Here is a 13,597-nt window from a genome sequence, read left to right as displayed (position 1 = left end):
CATGCCCAAGAGGGTTAAGGAAGTGCTGCAAAATAATGGTGGCCACACAAAATATTGGACACTTTGGGCCCAATTTGGACATTTTCCCTTAGGGGTGTACTGACTTTTGTTGCCAGCGGTTTAAACATTAATGGCTGTGTGTTGAGTTATTTTGAGGGGACAGTAAATTTACACTGTTATACAAGCTGTACACTCACTACTTTACATTGTAGCAAAGTGTCATTTCTTCAGTGTTGTCACATGAAAAGATAGAGAAAAAATATTTACAAAAATGTGAAGGGTTGTACTTACTTTTGTGAGATACTGTGTATATATATATATATATATATATATATATATATATATATATATATATATATATATATATGTGTGATTCTTCACTTCCTGGTAGGGTGCACGTGTGCCGCCTGTGCTCCGCTTGTGCTGTGATTATTTACAGCAGAAGCCGTTCAGCGGGTGCCGGCCAATAGATGTCCGCCCGTACCCGCTGATCAGCGAGGAGGAAGACAGGACAGAGCTCTGCCAATGTAAACAATGAGGAAGTCCCGCCCCTTTCTAGGGACGTAACGCGTACGGCATTTTGAACGTGTCTGGATCGTGACGTCACCCGCGCTCCGCTCGTCCATCCTGTGTGGATCATCCACTTTTACCTATGCTTGCATCCTTCGCACTGGGGTACAGTGCAACAAATTGTAAGTGTTTCCGCTACTTTTTAATAAAGCCTTAGCAGTATTCAGAGAGCACTAGATTTCTTTATATCTTTTACATGTGATTACTGCCTTCGTATCCGCTGTTGATGCCTGATCCTGTATACATCTCCTCCTGCTAATATCCCTGTGAGGGAACTGCTGTTTTGACCTGACTGATTAACTCAGGGGTCCATCTATAGAGGTGACCGGCTTGTGTCACCGAAGGTGGAGATCCATGTTTGTCACCACAGTCACTCTGCAAGTTTTTCATGTCACCAGTGTCACTGGAGGAATTACTGGATTTTGCCTACATCTTTCTTTCATATGTTGGACTTTTATTGTTTCTTTTAACATTTTATCTTTATGCGCTGTACTGCCTTTTTTACAATGTAAACAATGCAGAGCTCCATCCTGACAGAAGGGATGTGATGGATTTTTTTCCCTGCAAAGCACTTCACTTAGTAAAAGCACCTCACACAGGACACAAACACTCCCTAGGCACACATTTAACCCTTTGATCGCGCTAGCTGTTTAACCCCTTCCCAGTCAGTGTCATTAGTAAAGTGACAGTGCATATTTTTAGCACTGATCACTGTATAAGTGTCACTGGTTCCCACAAAGTGTCAGTTAGTGTCCGAGGTGATCAAATACCAGCAACAGAAAACTCTATTTGTGGGAAAAAAATTATATAAATTTTACTTGGATACAGCGTTGCATGATCGCGCAATTGTCAGTTATATGTCAGTTATACAGTGCTGCATCACAAAAAATATCCTGGTCATGAAGGGGGGGGGTTAATCTTCCGGAGGTCAAGTGGCTAGTACAGCATCTTTAACTAGTTCCAGACTTTGAGCAGGCTATACACGCCCCCCAAAAAAAAGGTCATCATTGTACACGATCAGTCCTTCTGCCTGCTCCCCCCCCCCCCTTCCAGTACACAGCAAATAAGCCCTGATTAATCAAAGCCGCATATCTGTGTACACGGAAAAGGGCTGAGAAGCTGCAACTGTCAAAAAAAAAAAAAAAGGCGGACAATGTTTATCAACACACTGCTCAGATGCTACACAAAGATACAAAGTAATATAATGTTACATTTGTATCTTTTCTGTTAATTCATCTGCAGATCAAAGGGAAGAACTTCCATCTGCAGATCAAAGGGAAGAACTTCCATCTGCAGAAGATGTCAGTTAAAGCAACTTGGCAAGTTTTTTTTGTATTTTTATATAAAACTTTCCTTTGTTTAACACCTTATTAACCCTTAGTTTACTCTAATCAACCCTAATTAACTCCTTATTTTCCTTATCAATTCAATTAATATTTTCCTGCCGATTTTTTTTCTATTTCATTAATCATTATTTAAACTTTTTTGTTTTTGTTTAATTTGTTTGCTAATAATTTTACCCATTTAATTATACATTTAAATTGTAAAAAGTTCAAAATTGAAACCAAAACATCACTTTATTTCATTTGTAAATAACTTTGCAATGTTTTGTACCAGAATCATTATTTTGATGTAATTTTAAATAGGACAAATTACAGAATAAAATGTGCACTTTTTTGTGCAGTAACACTATTTCTTTTCTAACTAACACTGGTTTATACTTTTTTTTGTTTTGTTATGTTTAATTGTCTAAGGGTTGTAAATAATTGTTGCAAGACAATCATTTCCAAAAATGAACCCTGCTTGACCTTAAAAAAAAAAACAAACAAAAAAACAATGTGTTATCTGTGTATCTTATCCACTTCAGCCCCCTTAATGACCAGGCCATTTTTTGCGATACGACACTGCGTCACTTTAACTGACAATTCCGCGGTCGTGCGACGCTGTACCTAGACAAAATTTATGTCCTTTTTTCCCCACAAATAGAGCTTTCTTTTGGTGGTATTTGATCATCTCTTAAGTTTTTATGTTTTGTGGCCGGTGAATTTGTAACATTTAACATGTTACACGCTGAATATATATGTGTAACATGTAAAAAGGTGAACTTACCCTTTAAACAGAACCATTTCAAATTCTGCTCAAATCTCCTCTCTCCTTCTTCCCCTCCTCCTTCATATTCTCCTTCTTCTTGTTCTCTTTCTGGTTCTCCCTCTATCCCTCTCCTTCGTCTTTTCCTTCTCTTTCTTCTCCTCCTTCTTCCTCTCCCTCTTCCCCTCTCCATTATATTCTCCTTCTCCTCCTCTTTCTCATTATTTTCCTTTTTCGCCTTCTCCCTCTTCTCCCTCTCCCTTTCCCTTGCTAACCCCTCCCCATTTTCTTCTCCTTCTCCTCCTCTTTTTTATCCTTATTCTCCTCCTCCTCCTAATGCCGCGTACACACGGTCGGATTTTCCGATGGAAAATGTTTGATGGGAGCTTGTTGGAAATTCCGACCGTGTGTGGGCTCCATCGGACAGTTTCCATCGGAATTTCCATCGCACAAAATTTGAGATCTGGTTCTCAAATTTTCCGACAACAAAATCCGTTCTCGTAAATTCTGATCGTGTGTACACAATTCCGACGCACAAGGTTCCACCCATGCTCGGAATCAAGCAGAAGAGCCGCACTGGCTATTGAACTTCATTTTTCTCGGCTCGTCGTACGTGTTGTACGTCACCGCGTTCTTGACGTTCTGAATTTCCGACCAACTTTGTGTGACCGGGTGTATGCAAGACAAGTTTGAGCCAACATCTGTCAGAAAAAAATCCACGGTTTTGTTGTTGGAATGTGCGATCATGTGTACGAGGCATTATTCTCCTTCTCCTTTTTCCTCTAATTCCTATTCTCACACTCCTTCTCCTTCTCATTCTCCCTTTCCCTCTCTCCCCCATCTCCATTTTCTTCTCCTCTTTCTCCTTCTTCTCTCTCTCCTATTTCTCATTTTCCCTCTCCCCCTCCTTTTTCTTTTCCTCCACAATCTTTTCCTTCTTCTCCTTCTCTTTCTCCCTCTTCTCACTCTCCTTTTCCCTCTCTCTTTCCCCCTTACCATTTTCTTCTCTTCCCCCTGCTTCTCCCTTTTCTCCTTCTGTCTCTTCTTCTCCTCACTATCCTTCTTCTTCCTCTTCTCACTCTCCTTTTTCTTCTTCTTCCTCTTCCTTTCCCTTCTCTCCCCTTCTCCATTTTCTTCTCCTCCTTCTACTTCTTCTCCTCGTCCAGGGCCGTCTTTAAGGCAGGGCAAAAGGGGCAACTGCCCTGGGCCCGGTCATTGTTGTGGGGCCCAAAGCAGCTGCCTCATACTTGCCAAATATCCCAGTTTAAATTCCCTCATCCCTTGAGGTTTTAGTCCTGTGCTGTGTCTCTCAGTGTAAAGTTCTGTTACTAATGTCGCCCAGCTCTGCCCTATTGTGTACAGATGACTGACCTGCAGACCTTGTGTTTACAAGTAAATACCAGTATTGATATGTAAATACCGAAAGCATTCATATGTAAATAGAGGCTGTATTCATGTGTATATCATGCCCCCCCCGAGGTCATATCCACCATCACCTATACTAAATGCTGCCCACTGGGGAGATAAAGGGGCATGTTTGAAAGTCCTGCCTGCAACTGTGTTCATTAAGCCTAACATCAGCCTGTTATGCAAAGGTAAGCAATGTGGTGGGGGGAGGGTAGTGTGGGGTGTGCAGAGGTAGGCAGAGAAGGAATTAGTTTGGGGTGCACAGGTGAGCAAGGAGGGGGATGTATAGAGGTAAGGAAGGTGGGTGCAAAGATGAGCAGAGGAGGCAGATAGCGTTAAAGGGGAGGGGGAGTGGAGAGGATGGGGGAGGTTTGGGGTGCAGAGGTTAGCAGGGGTTTTAGGATGCAAAGGTGTACTGACAGGGTGGATAAAGATGTAGGTCACGTGTAGGGCAGCCCATTTATTTCAATGGGCTGCTCTAAGAGCTACAAATGTGGAAGAAAGTCCCAAACCCTTTTTCAAAATCACACGTTGCCAAGACACATGTCAGATGCCGGAGGGTGTCTTTGACAATTAATGGCACTGCTGTTTATCTGCTAAAGGGCAGCGCATTTCTGTGGTGTCAGGAAAGCAATTTTGCATGCGTTCCCGACGTACACAAATGTGAACGCTGGCTAAATGTCTCAGTTACATCGGTGGTCAGTGTAAATCTTCTCATTGCATTGGTGCTTGGTGTAGAATCCCTTCGTTCACACTAATGGCCAGTGTGAATGTCGCCCTTACATTGGTGGTCAGTGTAAATCCCTCCTTACATTGGTGATTACTGTGAATGCTTCTTTTACATTAGTGGTCAGTGTAAACCCCTATTACATTAATGGCAGTGTAAACCCATTTTACATTAAAGGCCAGTGTTGAAACTCCTCTTTATATTGGTAATCGGTAAAAAAAAAAAAATCAGCATCGCCATTGATCACACCCTCTCCTCCCCCAGCACTGCCACGGATCCCAGGAGTCTTAGGAACCCTAGGAGTTTTCTGTCTATTAATGGGTCCCCTCACCTCCGCAGTCCATGGTGTGCAGGCAGTGGTGAGGAGATGATGTGCTGTAACTACTAGCAACCAATCAGTAAGCAGTCATGATGTGCAGTAACCTCTAGCAACCAGTGAGCAGTGTTGATGTACAGTAATCTCTAGCAACCAATGAACAAGCAGAAATCATGTGCTGTAACGTCTAGCAACTAATCAGTGAGCCATAATTTGTGCTGTAACCTCTAGCAACCAGCCAGTGAGCTGTAATGACACACTGTAAACTCTGGCAACCAATCGCTGCCTGTTCTGATTCAGTAAATGGATTCTGAGTCTAGCTGCTATTTATTGTATGTCTCAGACCAGGTGGAGAGTAAAACTGCATGGAGGGGGGGGCCCCAAGAAAATTTTTGCCCAGGGTCCAATCAACATTAAAGACGGCCCTGTCCTCGTCTTTCACCTTCTCCTTCTTCTCCCTCCCTCCTCTCCTTTTTCTTTTCCTTCTTCTCCTTCTCCCTCTTCTCACTCTCCTTTTCCTTCTCCCTTTCCCCCCTCTCCCATCTCTTCTCCTCCTCCTCCTTTTCTCCTTCTCCTCCATTTCCTCCTTCTCTCCCTTCCCCCTGTTCTAACTGCTGTAGTGGTATTTTTAAATGTTATTTTTGCATTGGTACATGCACCCCCAAGGTAGTGCCCAGCTCCCAGTGCCTTTTATTGACACCCTCTTTCCTATTAGCTATGACTCCTCCCACCTCACAGAATTCAGTGGTGTTCAGTTTTGAAGCGTTAGCAACTATCAGAATTCACAGTGGGTTTTTCAAATGCCCAGGAACCAAACCCAGACCCATTTGATTATACTTAAAAAGTAATAATAAAGGCTTTCTTTTTTGTTAGGAAAAAAAAAACAATACATATACACAGTGGCATAGCGTGGGGGGTGCAGGGGGTGCCGTGGCCCCGGGCGCGATATTTAGGGGGGCGCCAGTATGTGTCACTGGCTGCCTCCTCCTAATTTCTAATTCCTGTGTCCCCGGGCTCCGGCCGCCATGTTAAGTGTCCGGCGCCCTGTGATTGGGTGTATGGGGGTCATGTGAGGCGTTGGGCTGGCCTGTCCTCGATCGCTCCTGAAGTCCCGCCTCCGCCCATGACCCCCCCCATACGCCCAATCACAGGGCGCTGAACACTGAACATGGCAGCAAGCAGAGCGCAGGGGAGAGAAGAAAGTGAGCCGCCACTGTCTTCTCCTCCTCCGGATTGATGCAGCCAGGATAAGAAGGTGAGTGAGAGTCTTGTTACTGGGAGGGAGGCGAGAGAGAGAGACTGTAGGCAGGTCAATGTAGTGTAGTATAGTATGGAGGTCAGTGTAGTGGTCACTATGGGGGGCAGTGTAGTGGACAGTATAGTGTAGTATAGTGGTCAGTATAGTGGTTAGTGTAGTATAGTATAGTGTAGTTTAGTATGGAGGTCAGTGTAGTGTAGTATAGTGGTTAGTGTAGTGGACAGTGTAGTGTAGTATAGTGGTTAGTGTAGTATGGTGGTCAGTATAGTGGTTAGTGTAGTATAGTATACTGGTTAGTATAGTGGTCAGTGTAGTGTAGTTTAGTATGGAGATCAGTGTAGTGTAGTGGACAGTGTAGTGTGGTAGTCAGTATAGTATAGTGGACAGTGTAGTATGGTGGTCAGTGTAGTATGGTGGTCAGTGTAGTATGGTGGTCAGTGTAGTGTAGTGTGATGGTCAGTGTAGTGTAGTATAGTGGACAGTGTAGTGTAGTGGTTAGTATAGTGGACAGTGTAGTGTAGTGGTTAGTATAGTGGACAGTGTAGTATGGTGGTCAGTGTAGTGTAGTATGGTGGTCAGTATAGTGTAGTATAGTGGACAGTGTAGTGTAGTGGTCAGTATAGTATAGTGGACAGTGTAGTATGGTGGTCAGTGTAGTATAGTGGACAGTGTAGTGTAGTGGTCAGTATAGTATAGTGGACAGTATAGTATGGTGGTCAGTATAGTGGACAGTGTAGTGGTTAGTGTAGTGGACAGTACAGTATAGTGGACAGTGTAGTATAGTATGGTGGTCAGTGTAGTGTAGTGGTCAGTGTAGTATAGTGGACAGTGTAGTGTAGTATAGTGGTCAGTATAGTGTATCATAGTGATCAGTGTAGTATGGTGGTCAGTGTAGTGTAGTATAGTGGTCAGTGTAGTATAGTGGACAGTGTAGTGTAGTATAGTAGTCAGTATAGTGTATCATAGTGATCAGTGTAGTATGGTGGTCAGTATAGTGTAGTATAGTGGTCAGTGTAGTATAGTGGACAGTGTAGTATAGTGGACAGTGTAGTATAGTGGACAGTGTAGTATGGTGGTCAGTGTAGTATGGTGGTCAGTGTAGTATGGTGGTCAGTATAGTGTAGTATAGTGGTCAGTGTAGTGTATCATAGTGATCAGTGTAGTATGGTGGTCAGTATAGTGTAGTATAGTGGTCAGTGTAGTATAGTGGTCAGTGTAGTATAGTGGACAGTGTAGTATAGTGGACAGTGTAGTGTATCATAGTGATCAGTGTAGTATGGTGGTCAGTATAGTGTAGTATAGTGGACAGTGTAGTATAGTGGTCAGTGTAATATAGTGGACAGTATAGTATAGTGGACAGTGTAGTATGGTGGTCAGTGTAGTGTAGTATAGTGGACAGTGTAGTATGGTGGTCAGTATAGTGGTCAGTGTAGTGTATCATAGTGATCAGTGTAGTATGGTGGTGAGTATAGTGTAGTATAGTGGACAGTGTAGTATGGTGGTCAATGTAGTATAGTATGGTGGTCAGTATAGTGTAGTATGGTGGTCAGTGTAGTATGGTGGTCAGCGTAGTGTAGTGGTCAGCGTAGTGTAGTGGTCAGTGTAGTGTAGTGGTCAGTGTAGTGTAGTGGTCAGTGTAGTGTAGTGGTCAGTGTAGTGTAGTATAGTGGTCAGTGTAGTGTAGTATAGTGGTCAGTGTAATGTAGTATAGTGGACAGTGTAGTATAGTGGTTAGTGTAGTGGACAGCACAGTATAGTGGTCAGTGTAGTATGGTGGTCAGTATAGTGGACAGTGTAGTATGGTGGTCAGTGTAGTATGGTGGTCAGTGTAGTATGGTGGTCAGTGTAGTATAGTGGACAGTACAGTATAGTGGTCAGTGTAGTATGGTGGTCAGTATAGTGTAGTATAGTGGACAGTGTAGTATGGTGGTCAGTGTAGTATGGTGGTCAGTACAGTATAGTGGTCAGTGTAGTATAGTGGACAGTGTAGTATGGTGGTCAGTATAGTGGTCAGTGTAGTATGGTGGTCAGTGTAGTATAGTGGTCAGTATAGTGTAGTATAGTGTTCAGTGTAGTATGGTGGTCAAGTGTAGTGTAGTATAGTGGTCAGTGTAGTGTAGTATAGTGGACAGTGTAGTATAGTGGACAGTGTAGTGTACTATAGTGGTCAGTATAGTGGACAGTGTAGTATAGTGGACAGTGTAGTGTAGTATAGTGGTCAGTATAGTGGACAGTGTAATATGGTGGTCAGTATAGTGTAGTATGGTGGTCAGTATAGTGTAGTATAGTGGTCAGTGTAGTATAGTGGTCAGTGTAGTATGGTGGTCAGTATAGTGTAGTATAGTGGACAGTGTAGTATAGTGATCAGTGTAATATAGTGGTCAGTGTAATATAGTGGACAGTGTAGTGTAGTGGACAGTATAGTATAGTATAGTGGTCAGTGTAGTATGGTGGACAGTGTAGTATGGTGGACAGTATAGTGTAGTATAGTGGTCAGTGTAGTATGGTGGTCAGTATAGTGTAGTATGGTGGTCAGTGTAGTATAGTGGACAGTGTAGTGTAGTATAGTGGACAGTGTAGTGGACAGTACAGTATAGTGTAGTATAGTGGACAGTGTAGTATAGTGGTTAGTGTAGTGGACAGTACAGTATAGTGGTCAGTATAGTGTAGTATAGTGGTCAGTGTAGTATGGTGGTCAAGTGTAGTGTAGTATAGTGGACAGTGTAGTGTAGTATAGTGGTCAGTATAGTGGACAGTGTAGTATAGTGGACAGTGAAGTGTAGTATAGTGGTCAGTATAGTGGACAGTGTAGTATAGTGGACAGTATAGTATAGTGGTCAGTGTAGTGGACAATGTAGTGTAGTGGTCAGTATAGGAATCAGGTAGGTCAGTACTATTGTATTTGAAGGGACTCAGGGATAGCTAAAAGTCCGCAGGTTGGGGGGGGGGGGGGGGGGGGCGAAAATTACTTGCCTTGCCCCGGGTGCTGACAACCCACGCTACGCCACTGCATATACAGTCAGGTCCATAAATATTGGGACATCAACACAATTCTAATCTTTTTGGCTCTATACATCACCACAATGGATTTGTAATGAAAACTGAAGGGAAAATGCCCCAAGAACAAGCAGGAACTGAAGACAGTTGCAGTAGAGGCCTGGCAGAGCATCACCAGGGATGAAACCCAACGTCTGGTGATGTCTATGCCTTCCAGACTTCAGGCTGTAATTGACTGCAAAGGATTTGCAACCAAGTATTAAAAAGTGAAAGTTTGATGGATGATTGTTAATCTGTCCCATTACTTTTGGTCCCTTCAAAAGTGGGAGGCACATATACAAAGTGTTGTAATTTGTTAGGATTACTCTCCTCCTGTGATCAGTCGAACTCCAGATGTATTGAAAAGCAGACAATTTATTTCAGATGTGTCACACAAATGGATGATGCTTACAAGCCAAAAGATGCAGTAAGAATCATACAAAGAGATGTACATCCCCCCTCCTAATACCTACAATAATATAGCTATAACGTTTCTATTGGCTGAGGAAATACAGATAGCGTGCCTGGTACAAAATGGTACTTTATTTAGCTAATTAGTGTTTCCTGTACATTCTTGTTCTACCATATATGGTTAAGCCTAATCATCCTACAACTTACTATGGAGTTAGTTAAAGCAAACGATACAGCAAGTTAATACAACAATATGCTCAGAAGTCATCTTAAGAAAAGTCTCAGGACTATTGTTTTTCTAATAGTTTTTCTAATAGTCACACAATAAACATTTAAAACTTTTCTAACATTCCCTCCTCTTGTGTGACTATTTTATCTCAACACATTTCGATGATAGTCCCTGTGTTATACACTTTTGGTCTGTATGTCATTAAGTTGAGCTTCAATGTCCACACAGGTCTCCTCAGAGGTAGGAAGGGCTTGATACATTGTTCTTGAGACTGCGGTTTCAATCAGTTTCTGTGAAAGTCCTCGAATACAGGGAACACAGCAGCAGCCACAAGTGACCAAAAAGGCCAAAGCCACAGCAATTGAGATCAAACATGATGTGATAAGTCCAGTCCATTTACCAAACCATCCTTCAAGCCAGTTTGTTAATGGATCATAATAACTGAATTTTCCGCTAATTCACTCGATAGAGCAGTCAGTCCTTCCAAGGCTCTGGTCACGGTCCCTCCAGGAGCTGTAATATTAGGGATACAACGCATGCTACCAAACATTTTGCATACCCCTCCTCTTTCAACTAGGACCATATCTAAGGCCATTCGGTTCTGCCATGCCATTAGAGATGTGGTGGCCAACTGTTCTGTTAGGCCCTTCACAGCGTCCCTAGTATAGTTTACCAATCGTTGTTGGTTATAGTATATATAGTTAATCCAGTCAACATTTTCATCTATAGTCACCTACCAGAGAAGAGACTCAAACCCAGCTGTCACCTGATTCCTGGTCCTAAACTCATCCAGCACTCCGCGAGGAACCCCAATCTCATCTATGTAGATCTGAGAGTCAAATGACCCCATGAGAGAGGTGTCCCTCCGATACCGTTGGCGACTCTTAGTCCACGGGTGTTCTGACAGGATCCTCAGGGGCATAGCCAGCTGGACCATAGCGCAATCCCCTCGGGCATTGGCCAGTATCTTAGCTTACAGTTTCTTATCCCCACACATCCACCAGACATCAGCTCTCTGAATGTCATGTTCAACCCAGTCACCATTGCCCATGTTAATCCTCTCCACACAGTAGTCATCGAGTAGCGACCCAAGATCCACCCTGCTACGGTTCCCTGGGAGTGCAAAACAAATAAAGTTGCCCGGATAAGCAGTAACCACTGGAGGTATCTGAGGTCTCTGTACTGGGGGAAACAACAAACTCAACGTGTGACAGGTAGTATTTGTTTCAGGTTTATAGCTCTTATTATACAATCACAACATACAATGTAAACCTTCTGGATCTGTATTGTGATCTAGAGGAAAAGTAATAGTTGCTAAATGTAGTCTTGCTCTGGCACAAACTAAACAGTTTTCCTCTTTTTTTTTTTTTTTTAAAGTTTTAACCGTGTACCTCAACCATTCTAACCACTCATTTTTTTCCTTGGTACCCTGTCTTCAAAGCTATGGCATCTTCTATTGTTAGATTAGTAAATCTTATAGTTTTACTCAGAACTTCTATTTTAGTATGGCGTCACTTCCGGTCTTAACGGCGATTGTTGTTTACACAGCGCCGGCTCTTGTTTTATCATGTGAGTATATCTCCTAAACTTTTTATTAAATAAAGCCTTTTTAAACAATATCACACTATGGGCATTACTCTTTCCCCTATGTGACATCTCGGTGGAAAAGCCAGCAAAATGTTTCTCAGATTGCCCAGCAGAACTCCAGAGGGCTGCACAGTAGCTCACACTGTGAAGGCATAACACCCCCGGGGGGTAATATCATCTGGTGAGTGCAATCACATTATCAACACGGATAATATCACCTGGCACCACTGTCACTTGAAAGGTTAATCAGCACCAAATTTTGATGAAGCACTGGACACTGTTTTTTTTTTTAATTTTTTAAGCACGTCACTTTATTTATTGTATAGACTTATCTACTAATAATTTAGTGTTTGCAATAATTTCATCATTTGTCTTGGTTTTGAATGTGGTCTTACTGCGGTGTAACACAGAGACGTATATTGAATTGTGCATTCACATTTTTGTTGTTTATTATTTTTTTTTATTTTTTTTTCACTTCTGCTTTAAGTTCATCTATTGGCATAATTGGATTTTTATTCACATACCAGATTTTTGATACAGCAGACATCCATATTTATCACTTTGCCAACTAGGGATTAGATCACTGCATTTCTACAGTTCCAGATATTGTAGATCATAGATTTTAGTTTGCGGACTGCAGAGGGTGTAGCACACCAGTTGGACACCCTATCTGAAGTTCAGCACCTTCAACACACACACTCTGATATCCATCAACAGGGGGTGTAACACTATCACTTGTATAGGTTATTTTTAATTCTTGCCCCCAGGGGGTGCAACACAAGAGTGGTTTACTGCATCAGAGGTTTAATACATAAAGTAGTTAAATGTTTGGCACTTGTGTATATTTTTATGTTGTTTGGAGTTTTGGTTCCGAATATGGGAAAAACACCCTCATAGGTAGGCACCACATCCCTAAGTAAATAATTTTAATGGACATACAAAGGAAAGTGATTTTCACGGTGCAAACAAATTAAACATAAGGAAAAGCTGTATATCTTTTCTTCTTTTATAATAAAAGCATTTTATTGTTTACATTTTTTTTTTGTTCGGGAGAAATGAGTGATAAAGATCTAGAACACGCTTTCTTAAGACTTCAACGTCTCTTGGAACGTAAAGCCAGAATATTCTGGCATAAAAAATATTTTAACAAATATATTGAGAATAAAATTGTGCCTTGGGGATTGAGAATCCAAATCTTCCCCAATGTACGCAAGGCTGAAAACTAAATGGGAAGATAACTTGCAAACTTGTTCCTTTGGGATGATGAATCTATTATGTAATCAATATGAACAAGAACTTATTACTTTAGATGAATCTATCTTACAATGGTACAATGATCATAAACTTATATCAAACAATGCAAAATTTAAGAAAAAAGAAAATGATTTGAAAGTTTATTTGGAGAGATACACTCTAGACATTATCCGAACAAAGGAAAACAAGTTTGCACGTGATACTAATGCCCACTCAAATGGGTCAGCCTATAAATGGACACAAAACACAAACACGAGATCACACAGATCCACTAGCCAATGCAATACTAGAAATGGTAATGATACGACTAATTTATCACCCTCTTCTTCCCTATCATCTAGCCAATCGACGGTATATCGAGACTTATCGGGAGACAGACTGCCAAAGAGACGAAAGAGCAACTCAGACACAGCCTCCTTGGAGTCCCTTAAAAATCAGACAGGCACTCCTGCACCTCGTCGGTCACAACCTAATCACCTTAAAGCGGCACCATCTCGCACTTCTAGCATACCCCACCCTTCGTCACAAACGTCACGTGGCCCTCAGACGTTGGCCACTCACACCATCATGTCCACTGCACCTTCCACGGCGGTCACTGCCCCTCCTCTTCACCTTAACACGGTCACCAAGGTAAGCAATGCTAATACTGTTATCTCTCCCTTGGGCACACCTGTAACAGCTGACATGAAACTAGCACCAATTTTTTTTAGGGAA

At 42.1% G+C, this 13,597-nt stretch overlaps 1 protein-coding gene across 1 annotated transcript in view; it reads right to left on the bottom strand.

The window, feature by feature from the left end:
- LOC141147296 (protein mono-ADP-ribosyltransferase PARP14-like) overlaps window positions 1–13,597 on the bottom strand; it is a 421,364-nt gene that overhangs the window by 397,688 nt on the left and 10,079 nt on the right. The gene's annotated exons all lie outside the window — the stretch shown is intronic.

The sequence above is a fragment of the Aquarana catesbeiana genome, linkage group LG06 (genome assembly GCF_042186555.1).
Source record: "Aquarana catesbeiana isolate 2022-GZ linkage group LG06, ASM4218655v1, whole genome shotgun sequence".
NCBI classification, from domain to species: Eukaryota; Metazoa; Chordata; class Amphibia; order Anura; family Ranidae; genus Aquarana; species Aquarana catesbeiana.
Note: the sequence above shows the minus strand (reverse complement) of the source record. Positions and strands in the feature narration are given on the sequence as shown.